Below are 15,325 nucleotides of genomic sequence, written 5' to 3' on the forward strand. Positions count from 1 at the left end.
TTAACATGACACAACACATCAGAATTGCATCTTGTTGAACTTCCAAGAAAAATAGTACTTTATGTGCTCAAACACACAACTTTTGTGACTTTTCAAACTTTGAAGCTCGATAGCTTCGGCAAATGAAGACCAAATTTGTTAAACAAAGTGTCAAATTAATCAGCTCGACGAGATCTTTAACAAGACACAACACATCAGAATTGCATCTTGTTGAACTTCCAAGAAATATAGTACTTTATGTGCTCAAACACACATATTTTGTGACTTTTCACACTTTGAAGCTCGATAACTTTGGCAAATGTGGACGAAATTTGTTAACCAAAGTGTCAAAGTAATCAGCTCGACGAGATCTTTAAAATGACACAACAATTCATGATTGCATCTTGTTGAACTTCCAAGAAAAATAGTACTTTATGTGCTCAAACACACAACTTTTGTGACTTTTCAAACTTTGAAGCTCGATAACTTCGGCAAATGTGGACCAAATTTGTTAAACAAAGTGTCAAATTAATCAGCGCGACGAGGTTATGAAGATGTCACAACACATTATGATTAAATCTTGTTGAACTTTCAAGAAAAATAGTACTTTATGTGCTCAAACACACAACTTTTGTGACTTTTCAAACTTTGAAGCTCGATAACTTCGGCAAATGTGGACCAAATTTGTTAAACAAAGTGTCAAATTAATCAGCTCGACGAGGTTATGAAGATGTCACAACACATCATGATTACATCTTGTTGAACTTCCAAGAAAAATAGTACTTTATGTGCTCAAACACACATATTTTGTGACTTTTCAAACTTCGAAGCTCGATAACTTTGGCAAATGTGGACCAAATTCCTTAAACAAAGTGTCAAGTTAATCTGCTCGACGAGATATTTAACATGACACAACACATCAGAATTGCATCTTGTTGAACTTCCAAGAAAAATAGTACTTTATGTGCTCAAACACACAACTTTTGTGACTTTTCAAACTTTGAAGCTCGATAGCTTCGGCAAATGAAGACCAAATTTCTTAAACAAAGTGTCAAATTAATCAACTCGACGAGATCTTTAACATGACACAACACATCAGAATTGCATCTTGTTGAACTTCCAAAAAAAATAGTACTTTATGTGCTCAAACACACAACTTTTGTGACTTTTCAAACTTTGAAGCTCGATAACTTCGGCAAATGAGTACCAAATTCCTTAAACAAAATGCCAAATTAATCAGCTCGACGAGATCCTTAACATGACACAACACATCAGAATTGCATCTTGTTGAACTTCCCAGAAAAATAGTTCTTTATGTGCTCAAACACACAACTTTTGTGACTTTTCAAACTTTGAAGCTCGATAGCTTCGGCAAATGAAGACCAAATTTCTTAAACAAAGTGTCAAATTAATCAACTCGACGAGATCTTTAACATGACACAACACATCAGAATTGCATCTTGTTGAACTTCCAAGAAAAATAGTACTTTATGTGCTCAAACACACAACTTTTGTGACTTTTCAAACTTTGAAGCTCGATAACTTCGGCAAATGAGTACCAAATTCCTTAAACAAAATGCCAAATTAATCAGCTCGACGAGATCCTTAACATGACACGACACATCAGAATTGCATCTTGTTGAACTTCCAAGAAAAATAGTACTTTATGTGCTCAAACACACAACTTTTGTGACTTTTCAAACTTTGAAGCTCGATAACTTCGGCAAATGTGGACCAAATTTGTTAAACAAAGTGTCAAATTAATCAGCTCGACGAGGTTATGAAGATGTCACAACACATCATGATTACATCTTGTTGAACTTCCAAGAAAAATAGTACTTTATGTGCTCAAACACACATATTTTGTGACTTTTCAAACTTTGAAGCTCGATAACTTTGGCAAATGTGGACCAAATTTGTTAACCAAAGTGTCAAATTAATCAGCTCGACGAGATCTTTAAAATGACACAACAATTCATGATTGCATCTTGTTGACTTTCCAAGAAAAATAGTACTTTATGTGCTCAAGCACACAACTTGTGTGACTTTTCAAAATTTGAAGCTCGATAACTTCGGCAAATGAGGACCAAATTTGTTAAACAGAGTGTCAAATTAATCAGCTCGATGAGATCTTTAACATGACACGACACATCATGATTACATCTTGTTGAACTTCCAAGAAAAATAGTACTTTATGTGTTCAAACACACAACTTTTGTGACTTTTGAATCTTTGAAGCTCGATAGCTTCGGCAAATGAAGACCAAATTTGTTATACAAAGTGTCAAATTAATCAGCTCGACGAGATTTTGAATATGTCACAACACATCATGATTGCATCTTGTTGAATTTCCAAGAAAAATAGTACTTTACGTGCTCAAACACACAACTTGTGTGACTTTTCAAACTTTGAAGCTCGATAACTTTGGCAAATGTGGACGCAATTTGTTAACCAAAGTGTCAAAGTAATCAGCTCGACGAGATCTTTAAAATGACACAACACATCATGATTGCATCTTGTTGAATTTCCAAGAAAAATAGTACTTTACGTGCTCAAACACACAACTTGTGTGACTTTTCAAACTTTGAAGCTCGATAGCTTCGGCAAATGAAGACCAAATTTGTTAAACAAAGTGTCAAATTAATCAGCTCGACGAGATTTTGAATATGTCACAACACATCATGATTACATCTTGTTGAACTTCCAAGAAAAATAGTACTATATGTGCTCAAACACACATATTTTGTGACTTTTCAAACTTTGAAGCTCGATAACTTTGGCAAATGTGGACCAAATTTGTTAACCAAAGTGTCAAATTAATCAGCTCGACGAGATCTTTAAAATGACACAACAATTCATGATTGCATCTTGTTGACTTTCCAAGAAAAATAGTACTTTACGTGCTCAAACACACAACTTGTGTGACTTTTCAAACTTTGAAGCTCGATAGCTTCGGCAAATGAAGACCAAATTTGTTAAACAAAGTGTCAAATTAATCAGCTCGACGAGGTTATGAAGATGTCACAACACATTATGATTAAATCTTGTTGAACTTTCAAGAAAAATAGTACTTTATGTGCTCAAACACACAACTTTTGTGACTTTTCAAACTTTGAAGCTCGATAACTTCGGCAAATGTGGACCAAATTTGTTAAACAAAGTGTCAAATTAATCAGCTCGACGAGGTTATGAAGATGTCACAACACATCATGATTACATCTTGTTGAACTTCCAAGAAAAATAGTACTTTATGTGCTCAAACACACAACTTTTGTGACTTTTCAAACTTTGAAGCTCGATAGCTTCGGCAAATGAAGACCAAATTTCTTAAACAAAGTGTCAAATTAATCAACTCGACGAGATCTTTAACATGACACAACACATCAGAATTGCATCTTGTTGAACTTCCAAGAAAAATAGTACTTTATGTGCTCAAACACACAACTTTTGTGACTTTTCAAACTTTGAAGCTCGATAACTTCGGCAAATGAGTACCAAATTCCTTAAACAAAATGCCAAATTAATCAGCTCGACGAGATCCTTAACATGACACGACACATCAGAATTGCATCTTGTTGAACTTCCAAGAAAAATAGTACTTTATGTGCTCAAACACACAACTTTTGTGACTTTTCAAACTTTGAAGCTCGATAACTTCGGCAAATGTGGACCAAATTTGTTAAACAAAGTGTCAAATTAATCAGCTCGACGAGGTTATGAAGATGTCACAACACATCATGATTACATCTTGTTGAACTTCCAAGAAAAATAGTACTTTATGTGCTCAAACACACATATTTTGTGACTTTTCAAACTTTGAAGCTCGATAACTTTGGCAAATGTGGACCAAATTTGTTAACCAAAGTGTCAAATTAATCAGCTCGACGAGATCTTTAAAATGACACAACAATTCATGATTGCATCTTTTTGACTTTCCAAGAAAAATAGTACTTTATGTGCTCAAGCACACAACTTGTGTGACTTTTCAAAATTTGAAGCTCGATAACTTCGGCAAATGAGGACCAAATTTGTTAAACAGAGTGTCAAATTAATCAGCTCGATGAGATCTTTAACATGACACGACACATCATGATTACATCTTGTTGAACTTCCAAGAAAAATAGTACTTTATGTGTTCAAACACACAACTTTTGTGACTTTTGAATCTTTGAAGCTCGATAGCTTCGGCAAATGAAGACCAAATTTGTTATACAAAGTGTCAAATTAATCAGCTCGACGAGATTTTGAATATGTCACAACACATCATGATTGCATCTTGTTGAATTTCCAAGAAAAATAGTACTTTACGTGCTCAAACACACAACTTGTGTGACTTTTCAAACTTTGAAGCTCGATAACTTTGGCAAATGTGGACGCAATTTGTTAACCAAAGTGTCAAAGTAATCAGCTCGACGAGATCTTTAAAATGACACAACACATCATGATTGCATCTTGTTGAATTTCCAAGAAAAATAGTACTTTACGTGCTCAAACACACAACTTGTGTGACTTTTCAAACTTTGAAGCTCGATAGCTTCGGCAAATGAAGACCAAATTTGTTAAACAAAGTGTCAAATTAATCAGCTCGACGAGATTTTGAATATGTCACAACACATCATGATTACATCTTGTTGAACTTCCAAGAAAAATAGTACTATATGTGCTCAAACAAACAACTTTTGTGACTTTTCAAACTTTGAAGCTCGATAGCTTCGGCAAATGAGGACCACATTCCTTAAACAAAGTGTCAAGTTAATCAGCTCGACGAGATATTTAACATGACACAACACATCAGAATTGCATCTTGTTGAACTTCCAAGAAAAATAGTACTTTATGTGCTCAAACACACATATTTTGTGACTTTTCACACTTTGAAGCTCGATAACTTTGGCAAATGTGGACGAAATTTGTTAACCAAAGTGTCAAAGTAATCAGCTCGACGAGATCTTTAAAATGACACAACACATCAGAATTGCATCTTGTTGAACTTCCAAGAAAAATAGTACTTTATGTGCTCAAACACACAACTTTTGTGACTTTTCAAACTTTGAAGCTCGATAACTTCGGCAAATGTGGACCAAATTTGTTAAACAAAGTGTCAAATTAATCAGCTCGACGAGGTTATGAAGATGTCACAACACATCAGAATTGCATCTTGTTGAACTTCCAAGAAAAATAGTACTTTATGTGCTCAAACACACAACTTTTGTGACTTTTCAAAATTTGAAGCTCGATAACTTCGGCAAATGTGGACCAAATTTCTTAAACAAAGTGTCAAATTAATCAGCTCGACGAGGTTATGAAGATGTCACAACACATCATGATTACATCTTGTTGAACTTCCAAGAAAAATAGTACTTTATGTGCTCAAACACACATATTTTGTGACTTTTCACACTTTGAAGCTCGATAACTTTGGCAAATGTGGACCAAATTTGTTAACCAAAGTGTCAAATTAATCAGCTCGACGAGATCTTTAAAATGACACAACAATTCATGATTGCATCTTGTTGACTTTCCAAGAAAAATAGTACTTTATGTGCTCAAGCACACAACTTGTGTGACTTTTCAAAATTTGAAGCTCGATAACTTCGGCAAATGAGGACCAAATTTGTTAAACAGAGTGTCAAATTAATCAGCTCGATGAGATCTTTAACATGACACGACACATCATGATTACATCTTGTTGAACTTCCAAGAAAAATAGTACTTTATGTGTTCAAACACACAACTTTTGTGACTTTTGAATCTTTGAAGCTCGATAGCTTCGGCAAATGAAGACCAAATTTGTTATACAAAGTGTCAAATTAATCAGCTCGACGAGATTTTGAATATGTCACAACACATCATGATTGCATCTTGTTGAATTTCCAAGAAAAATAGTACTTTACGTGCTCAAACACACAACTTGTGTGACTTTTCAAAATTTGAAGCTCGATAACTTCGGCAAATGTGGGCCAAATTTGTTAAACAAAGTGTCAAATTAATCAGCTCGACGAGGTTATGAAGATGTCACAACACATCATGATTACATCTTGTTGAACTTCCAAGAAAAATAGTACTTTATGTGCTCAAACACACATATTTTGTGACTTTTCAAACTTTGAAGCTCGATAACTTTGGCAAATGTGGACCAAATTTGTTAACCAAAGTGTCAAATTAATCAGCTCGACGAGATCTTTAAAATGACACAACAATTCATGATTGCATCTTGTTGACTTTCCAAGAAAAATAGTACTTTATGTGCTCAAGCACACAACTTGTGTGACTTTTCAAAATTTGAAGCTCGATAACTTCGGCAAATGAGGACCAAATTTGTTAAACAGAGTGTCAAATTAATCAGCTCGATGAGATCTTTAACATGACACGACACATCATGATTACATCTTGTTGAACTTCCAAGAAAAATAGTACTTTATGTGTTCAAACACACAACTTTTGTGACTTTTGAATCTTTGAAGCTCGATAGCTTCGGCAAATGAAGACCAAATTTGTTATACAAAGTGTCAAATTAATCAGCTCGACGAGATTTTGAATATGTCACAACACATCATGATTGCATCTTGTTGAATTTCCAAGAAAAATAGTACTTTACGTGCTCAAACACACAACTTGTGTGACTTTTCAAACTTTGAAGCTCGATAACTTTGGCAAATGTGGACGCAATTTGTTAACCAAAGTGTCAAAGTAATCAGCTCGACGAGATCTTTAAAATGACACAACACATCATGATTGCATCTTGTTGAATTTCCAAGAAAAATAGTACTTTACGTGCTCAAACACACAACTTGTGTGACTTTTCAAACTTTGAAGCTCGATAGCTTCGGCAAATGAAGACCAAATTTGTTAAACAAAGTGTCAAATTAATCAGCTCGACGAGATTTTGAATATGTCACAACACATCATGATTACATCTTGTTGAACTTCCAAGAAAAATAGTACTATATGTGCTCAAACAAACAACTTTTGTGACTTTTCAAACTTTGAAGCTCGATAGCTTCGGCAAATGAGGACCACATTCCTTAAACAAAGTGTCAAGTTAATCAGCTCGACGAGATATTTAACATGACACAACACATCAGAATTGCATCTTGTTGAACTTCCAAGAAAAATAGTACTTTATGTGCTCAAACACACATATTTTGTGACTTTTCACACTTTGAAGCTCGATAACTTTGGCAAATGTGGACGAAATTTGTTAACCAAAGTGTCAAAGTAATCAGCTCGACGAGATCTTTAAAATGACACAACACATCAGAATTGCATCTTGTTGAACTTCCAAGAAAAATAGTACTTTATGTGCTCAAACACACAACTTTTGTGACTTTTCAAACTTTGAAGCTCGATAACTTCGGCAAATGAGTACCAAATTCCTTAAACAAAATGCCAAATTAATCAGCTCGACGAGATCCTTAACATGACACGACACATCAGAATTGCATCTTGTTGAACTTCCAAGAAAAATAGTACTTTATGTGCTCAAACACACAACTTTTGTGACTTTTCAAACTTTGAAGCTCGATAACTTCGGCAAATGTGGACCAAATTTGTTAAACAAAGTGTCAAATTAATCAGCTCGACGAGGTTATGAAGATGTCACAACACATCATGATTACATCTTGTTGAACTTCCAAGAAAAATAGTACTTTATGTGCTCAAACACACATATTTTGTGACTTTTCAAACTTTGAAGCTCGATAACTTTGGCAAATGTGGACCAAATTTGTTAACCAAAGTGTCAAATTAATCAGCTCGACGAGATCTTTAAAATGACACAACAATTCATGATTGCATCTTGTTGACTTTCCAAGAAAAATAGTACTTTATGTGCTCAAGCACACAACTTGTGTGACTTTTCAAAATTTGAAGCTCGATAACTTCGGCAAATGAGGACCAAATTTGTTAAACAGAGTGTCAAATTAATCAGCTCGATGAGATCTTTAACATGACACGACACATCATGATTACATCTTGTTGAACTTCCAAGAAAAATAGTACTTTATGTGTTCAAACACACAACTTTTGTGACTTTTGAATCTTTGAAGCTCGATAGCTTCGGCAAATGAAGACCAAATTTGTTATACAAAGTGTCAAATTAATCAGCTCGACGAGATTTTGAATATGTCACAACACATCATGATTGCATCTTGTTGAATTTCCAAGAAAAATAGTACTTTACGTGCTCAAACACACAACTTGTGTGACTTTTCAAACTTTGAAGCTCGATAACTTTGGCAAATGTGGACGCAATTTGTTAACCAAAGTGTCAAAGTAATCAGCTCGACGAGATCTTTAAAATGACACAACACATCATGATTGCATCTTGTTGAATTTCCAAGAAAAATAGTACTTTACGTGCTCAAACACACAACTTGTGTGACTTTTCAAACTTTGAAGCTCGATAGCTTCGGCAAATGAAGACCAAATTTGTTAAACAAAGTGTCAAATTAATCAGCTCGACGAGATTTTGAATATGTCACAACACATCATGATTACATCTTGTTGAACTTCCAAGAAAAATAGTACTATATGTGCTCAAACAAACAACTTTTGTGACTTTTCAAACTTTGAAGCTCGATAGCTTCGGCAAATGAGGACCACATTCCTTAAACAAAGTGTCAAGTTAATCAGCTCGACGAGATATTTAACATGACACAACACATCAGAATTGCATCTTGTTGAACTTCCAAGAAAAATAGTACTTTATGTGCTCAAACACACATATTTTGTGACTTTTCACACTTTGAAGCTCGATAACTTTGGCAAATGTGGACGAAATTTGTTAACCAAAGTGTCAAAGTAATCAGCTCGACGAGATCTTTAAAATGACACAACACATCATGATTGCATCTTGTTGAACTTCCAAGAAAAATAGTACTTTATGTGCTCAAGCACACAACTTGTGTGACTTTTCAAACTTTGAAGCTCGATAACTTCGGCAAATGTGGACCAAATTTGTTAAACAAAGTGTCAAATTAATCAGCGCGACGAGGTTATGAAGATGTCACAACACATTATGATTAAATCTTGTTGAACTTTCAAGAAAAATAGTACTTTATGTGCTCAAACACACAACTTTTGTGACTTTTCAAACTTTGAAGCTCGATAACTTCGGCAAATGTGGACCAAATTTGTTAAACAAAGTGTCAAATTAATCAGCTCGACGAGGTTATGAAGATGTCACAACACATCATGATTACATCTTGTTGAACTTCCAAGAAAAATAGTACTTTATGTGCTCAAACACACAACTTTTGTGACTTTTCAAACTTTGAAGCTCGATAGCTTCGGCAAATGAAGACCAAATTTCTTAAACAAAGTGTCAAATTAATCAACTCGACGAGATCTTTAACATGACACAACACATCAGAATTGCATCTTGTTGAACTTCCAAGAAAAATAGTACTTTATGTGCTCAAACACACAACTTTTGTGACTTTTCAAACTTTGAAGCTCGATAACTTCGGCAAATGAGTACCAAATTCCTTAAACAAAATGCCAAATTAATCAGCTCGACGAGATCCTTAACATGACACGACACATCAGAATTGCATCTTGTTGAACTTCCAAGAAAAATAGTACTTTATGTGCTCAAACACACAACTTTTGTGACTTTTCAAACTTTGAAGCTCGATAACTTCGGCAAATGTGGACCAAATTTGTTAAACAAAGTGTCAAATTAATCAGCTCGACGAGGTTATGAAGATGTCACAACACATCATGATTACATCTTGTTGAACTTCCAAGAAAAATAGTACTTTATGTGCTCAAACACACATATTTTGTGACTTTTCAAACTTTGAAGCTCGATAACTTTGGCAAATGTGGACCAAATTTGTTAACCAAAGTGTCAAATTAATCAGCTCGACGAGATCTTTAAAATGACACAACAATTCATGATTGCATCTTGTTGACTTTCCAAGAAAAATAGTACTTTATGTGCTCAAGCACACAACTTGTGTGACTTTTCAAAATTTGAAGCTCGATAACTTCGGCAAATGAGGACCAAATTTGTTAAACAGAGTGTCAAATTAATCAGCTCGATGAGATCTTTAACATGACACGACACATCATGATTACATCTTGTTGAACTTCCAAGAAAAATAGTACTTTATGTGTTCAAACACACAACTTTTGTGACTTTTGAATCTTTGAAGCTCGATAGCTTCGGCAAATGAAGACCAAATTTGTTATACAAAGTGTCAAATTAATCAGCTCGACGAGATTTTGAATATGTCACAACACATCATGATTGCATCTTGTTGAATTTCCAAGAAAAATAGTACTTTACGTGCTCAAACACACAACTTGTGTGACTTTTCAAACTTTGAAGCTCGATAACTTTGGCAAATGTGGACGCAATTTGTTAACCAAAGTGTCAAAGTAATCAGCTCGACGAGATCTTTAAAATGACACAACACATCATGATTGCATCTTGTTGAATTTCCAAGAAAAATAGTACTTTACGTGCTCAAACACACAACTTGTGTGACTTTTCAAATTTTGAAGCTCGATAGCTTCGGCAAATGAAGACCAAATTTGTTAAACAAAGTGTCAAATTAATCAGCTCGACGAGATTTTGAATATGTCACAACACATCATGATTACATCTTGTTGAACTTCCAAGAAAAATAGTACTATATGTGCTCAAACAAACAACTTTTGTGACTTTTCAAACTTTGAAGCTCGATAGCTTCGGCAAATGAGGACCACATTCCTTAAACAAAGTGTCAAGTTAATCAGCTCGACGAGATATTTAACATGACACAACACATCAGAATTGCATCTTGTTGAACTTCCAAGAAAAATAGTACTTTATGTGCTCAAACACACATATTTTGTGACTTTTCACACTTTGAAGCTCGATAAATTTGGCAAATGTGGACGAAATTTGTTAACCAAAGTGTCAAAGTAATCAGCTCGACGAGATCTTTAAAATGACACAACACATCAGAATTGCATCTTGTTGAACTTCCAAGAAAAATAGTACTTTATGTGCTCAAACACACAACTTTTGTGACTTTTCAAACTTTGAAGCTCGATAACTTCGGCAAATGAGTACCAAATTCCTTAAACAAAATGCCAAATTAATCAGCTCGACGAGATCCTTAACATGACACGACACATCAGAATTGCATCTTGTTGAACTTCCAAGAAAAATAGTACTTTATGTGCTCAAACACACAACTTTTGTGACTTTTCAAACTTTGAAGCTCGATAACTTCGGCAAATGTGGACCAAATTTGTTAAACAAAGTGTCAAATTAATCAGCTCGACGAGGTTATGAAGATGTCACAACACATCATGATTACATCTTGTTGAACTTCCAAGAAAAATAGTACTTTATGTGCTCAAACACACATATTTTGTGACTTTTCAAACTTTGAAGCTCGATAACTTTGGCAAATGTGGACCAAATTTGTTAACCAAAGTGTCAAATTAATCAGCTCGACGAGATCTTTAAAATGACACAACAATTCATGATTGCATCTTGTTGACTTTCCAAGAAAAATAGTACTTTATGTGCTCAAGCACACAACTTGTGTGACTTTTCAAAATTTGAAGCTCGATAACTTCGGCAAATGAGGACCAAATTTGTTAAACAGAGTGTCAAATTAATCAGCTCGATGAGATCTTTAACATGACACGACACATCATGATTACATCTTGTTGAACTTCCAAGAAAAATAGTACTTTATGTGTTCAAACACACAACTTTTGTGACTTTTGAATCTTTGAAGCTCGATAGCTTCGGCAAATGAAGACCAAATTTGTTATACAAAGTGTCAAATTAATCAGCTCGACGAGATTTTGAATATGTCACAACACATCATGATTGCATCTTGTTGAATTTCCAAGAAAAATAGTACTTTACGTGCTCAAACACACAACTTGTGTGACTTTTCAAACTTTGAAGCTCGATAACTTTGGCAAATGTGGACGCAATTTGTTAACCAAAGTGTCAAAGTAATCAGCTCGACGAGATCTTTAAAATGACACAACACATCATGATTGCATCTTGTTGAATTTCCAAGAAAAATAGTACTTTACGTGCTCAAACACACAACTTGTGTGACTTTTCAAACTTTGAAGCTCGATAGCTTCGGCAAATGAAGACCAAATTTGTTAAACAAAGTGTCAAATTAATCAGCTCGACGAGATTTTGAATATGTCACAACACATCATGATTACATCTTGTTGAACTTCCAAGAAAAATAGTACTATATGTGCTCAAACAAACAACTTTTGTGACTTTTCAAACTTTGAAGCTCGATAGCTTCGGCAAATGAGGACCACATTCCTTAAACAAAGTGTCAAGTTAATCAGCTCGACGAGATATTTAACATGACACAACACATCAGAATTGCATCTTGTTGAACTTCCAAGAAAAATAGTACTTTATGTGCTCAAACACACATATTTTGTGACTTTTCACACTTTGAAGCTCGATAACTTTGGCAAATGTGGACGAAATTTGTTAACCAAAGTGTCAAAGTAATCAGCTCGACGAGATCTTTAAAATGACACAACACATCAGAATTGCATCTTGTTGAACTTCCAAGAAAAATAGTACTTTATGTGCTCAAACACACAACTTTTGTGACTTTTCAAACTTTGAAGCTCGATAACTTCGGCAAATGTGGACCAAATTTGTTAAACAAAGTGTCAAATTAATCAGCTCGACGAGGTTATGAAGATGTCACAACACATCAGAATTGCATCTTGTTGAACTTCCAAGAAAAATAGTACTTTATGTGCTCAAACACACAACTTTTGTGACTTTTCAAACTTTGAAGCTCGATAACTTCGGCAAATGTGGACCAAATTTGTTAAACAAAGTGTCAAATTAATCATCTCGACGAGGTTATGAAGATGTCACAACACATCATGATTACATCTTGTTGAACTTCCAAGAAAAATAGTACTTTATGTGCTCAAACACACAACTTTTGTGACTTTTCAAAATTTGAAGCTCGATAACTTCGGCAAATGTGGACCAAATTTCTTAAACAAAGTGTCAAATTAATCAGCTCGACGAGGTTATGAAGATGTCACAACACATCATGATTACATCTTGTTGAACTTCCAAGAAAAATAGTACTTTATGTGCTCAAACACACATATTTTGTGACTTTTCAAACTTTGAAGCTCGATAACTTTGGCAAATGTGGACCAAATTTGTTAACCAAAGTGTCAAATTAATCAGCTCGACGAGATCTTTAAAATGACACAACAATTCATGATTGCATCTTGTTGACTTTCCAAGAAAAATAGTACTTTATGTGCTCAAGCACACAACTTGTGTGACTTTTCAAAATTTGAAGCTCGATAACTTCGGCAAATGAGGACCAAATTTGTTAAACAGAGTGTCAAATTAATCAGCTCGATGAGATCTTTAACATGACACGACACATCATGATTACATCTTGTTGAACTTCCAAGAAAAATAGTACTTTATGTGTTCAAACACACAACTTTTGTGACTTTTGAATCTTTGAAGCTCGATAGCTTCGGCAAATGAAGACCAAATTTGTTATACAAAGTGTCAAATTAATCAGCTCGACGAGATTTTGAATATGTCACAACACATCATGATTGCATCTTGTTGAATTTCCAAGAAAAATAGTACTTTACGTGCTCAAACACACAACTTGTGTGACTTTTCAAACTTTGAAGCTCGATAACTTTGGCAAATGTGGACGCAATTTGTTAACCAAAGTGTCAAAGTAATCAGCTCGACGAGATCTTTAAAATGACACAACACATCATGATTGCATCTTGTTGAATTTCCAAGAAAAATAGTACTTTACGTGCTCAAACACACAACTTGTGTGACTTTTCAAACTTTGAAGCTCGATAGCTTCGGCAAATGAAGACCAAATTTGTTAAACAAAGTGTCAAATTAATCAGCTCGACGAGATTTTGAATATGTCACAACACATCATGATTACATCTTGTTGAACTTCCAAGAAAAATAGTACTATATGTGCTCAAACAAACAACTTTTGTGACTTTTCAAACTTTGAAGCTCGATAGCTTCGGCAAATGAGGACCACATTCCTTAAACAAAGTGTCAAGTTAATCAGCTCGACGAGATATTTAACATGACACAACACATCAGAATTGCATCTTGTTGAACTTCCAAGAAAAATAGTACTTTATGTGCTCAAACACACATATTTTGTGACTTTTCACACTTTGAAGCTCGATAACTTTGGCAAATGTGGACGAAATTTGTTAACCAAAGTGTCAAAGTAATCAGCTCGACGAGATCTTTAAAATGACACAACACATCAGAATTGCATCTTGTTGAACTTCCAAGAAAAATAGTACTTTATGTGCTCAAACACACAACTTTTGTGACTTTTCAAACTTTGAAGCTCGATAACTTCGGCAAATGAGTACCAAATTCCTTAAACAAAATGCCAAATTAATCAGCTCGACGAGATCCTTAACATGACACGACACATCAGAATTGCATCTTGTTGAACTTCCAAGAAAAATAGTACTTTATGTGCTCAAACACACAACTTTTGTGACTTTTCAAACTTTGAAGCTCGATAACTTCGGCAAATGTGGACCAAATTTGTTAAACAAAGTGTCAAATTAATCAGCTCGACGAGGTTATGAAGATGTCACAACACATCATGATTACATCTTGTTGAACTTCCAAGAAAAATAGTACTTTATGTGCTCAAACACACATATTTTGTGACTTTTCAAACTTTGAAGCTCGATAACTTTGGCAAATGTGGACCAAATTTGTTAACCAAAGTGTCAAATTAATCAGCTCGACGAGATCTTTAAAATGACACAACAATTCATGATTGCATCTTGTTGACTTTCCAAGAAAAATAGTACTTTATGTGCTCAAGCACACAACTTGTGTGACTTTTCAAAATTTGAAGCTCGATAACTTCGGCAAATGAGGACCAAATTTGTTAAACAGAGTGTCAAATTAATCAGCTCGATGAGATCTTTAACATGACACGACACATCATGATTACATCTTGTTGAACTTCCAAGAAAAATAGTACTTTATGTGTTCAAACACACAACTTTTGTGACTTTTGAATCTTTGAAGCTCGATAGCTTCGGCAAATGAAGACCAAATTTGTTATACAAAGTGTCAAATTAATCAGCTCGACGAGATTTTGAATATGTCACAACACATCATGATTGCATCTTGTTGAATTTCCAAGAAAAATAGTACTTTACGTGCTCAAACACACAACTTGTGTGACTTTTCAAACTTTGAAGCTCGATAACTTTGGCAAATGTGGACGCAATTTGTTAACCAAAGTGTCAAAGTAATCAGCTCGACGAGATCTTTAAAATGACACA

The sequence above is a fragment of the Euwallacea fornicatus genome, unplaced genomic scaffold, assembly GCF_040115645.1.
Source record: "Euwallacea fornicatus isolate EFF26 unplaced genomic scaffold, ASM4011564v1 scaffold_46, whole genome shotgun sequence".
In the NCBI taxonomy this organism is placed as follows: Eukaryota; Metazoa; Arthropoda; class Insecta; order Coleoptera; family Curculionidae; genus Euwallacea; species Euwallacea fornicatus.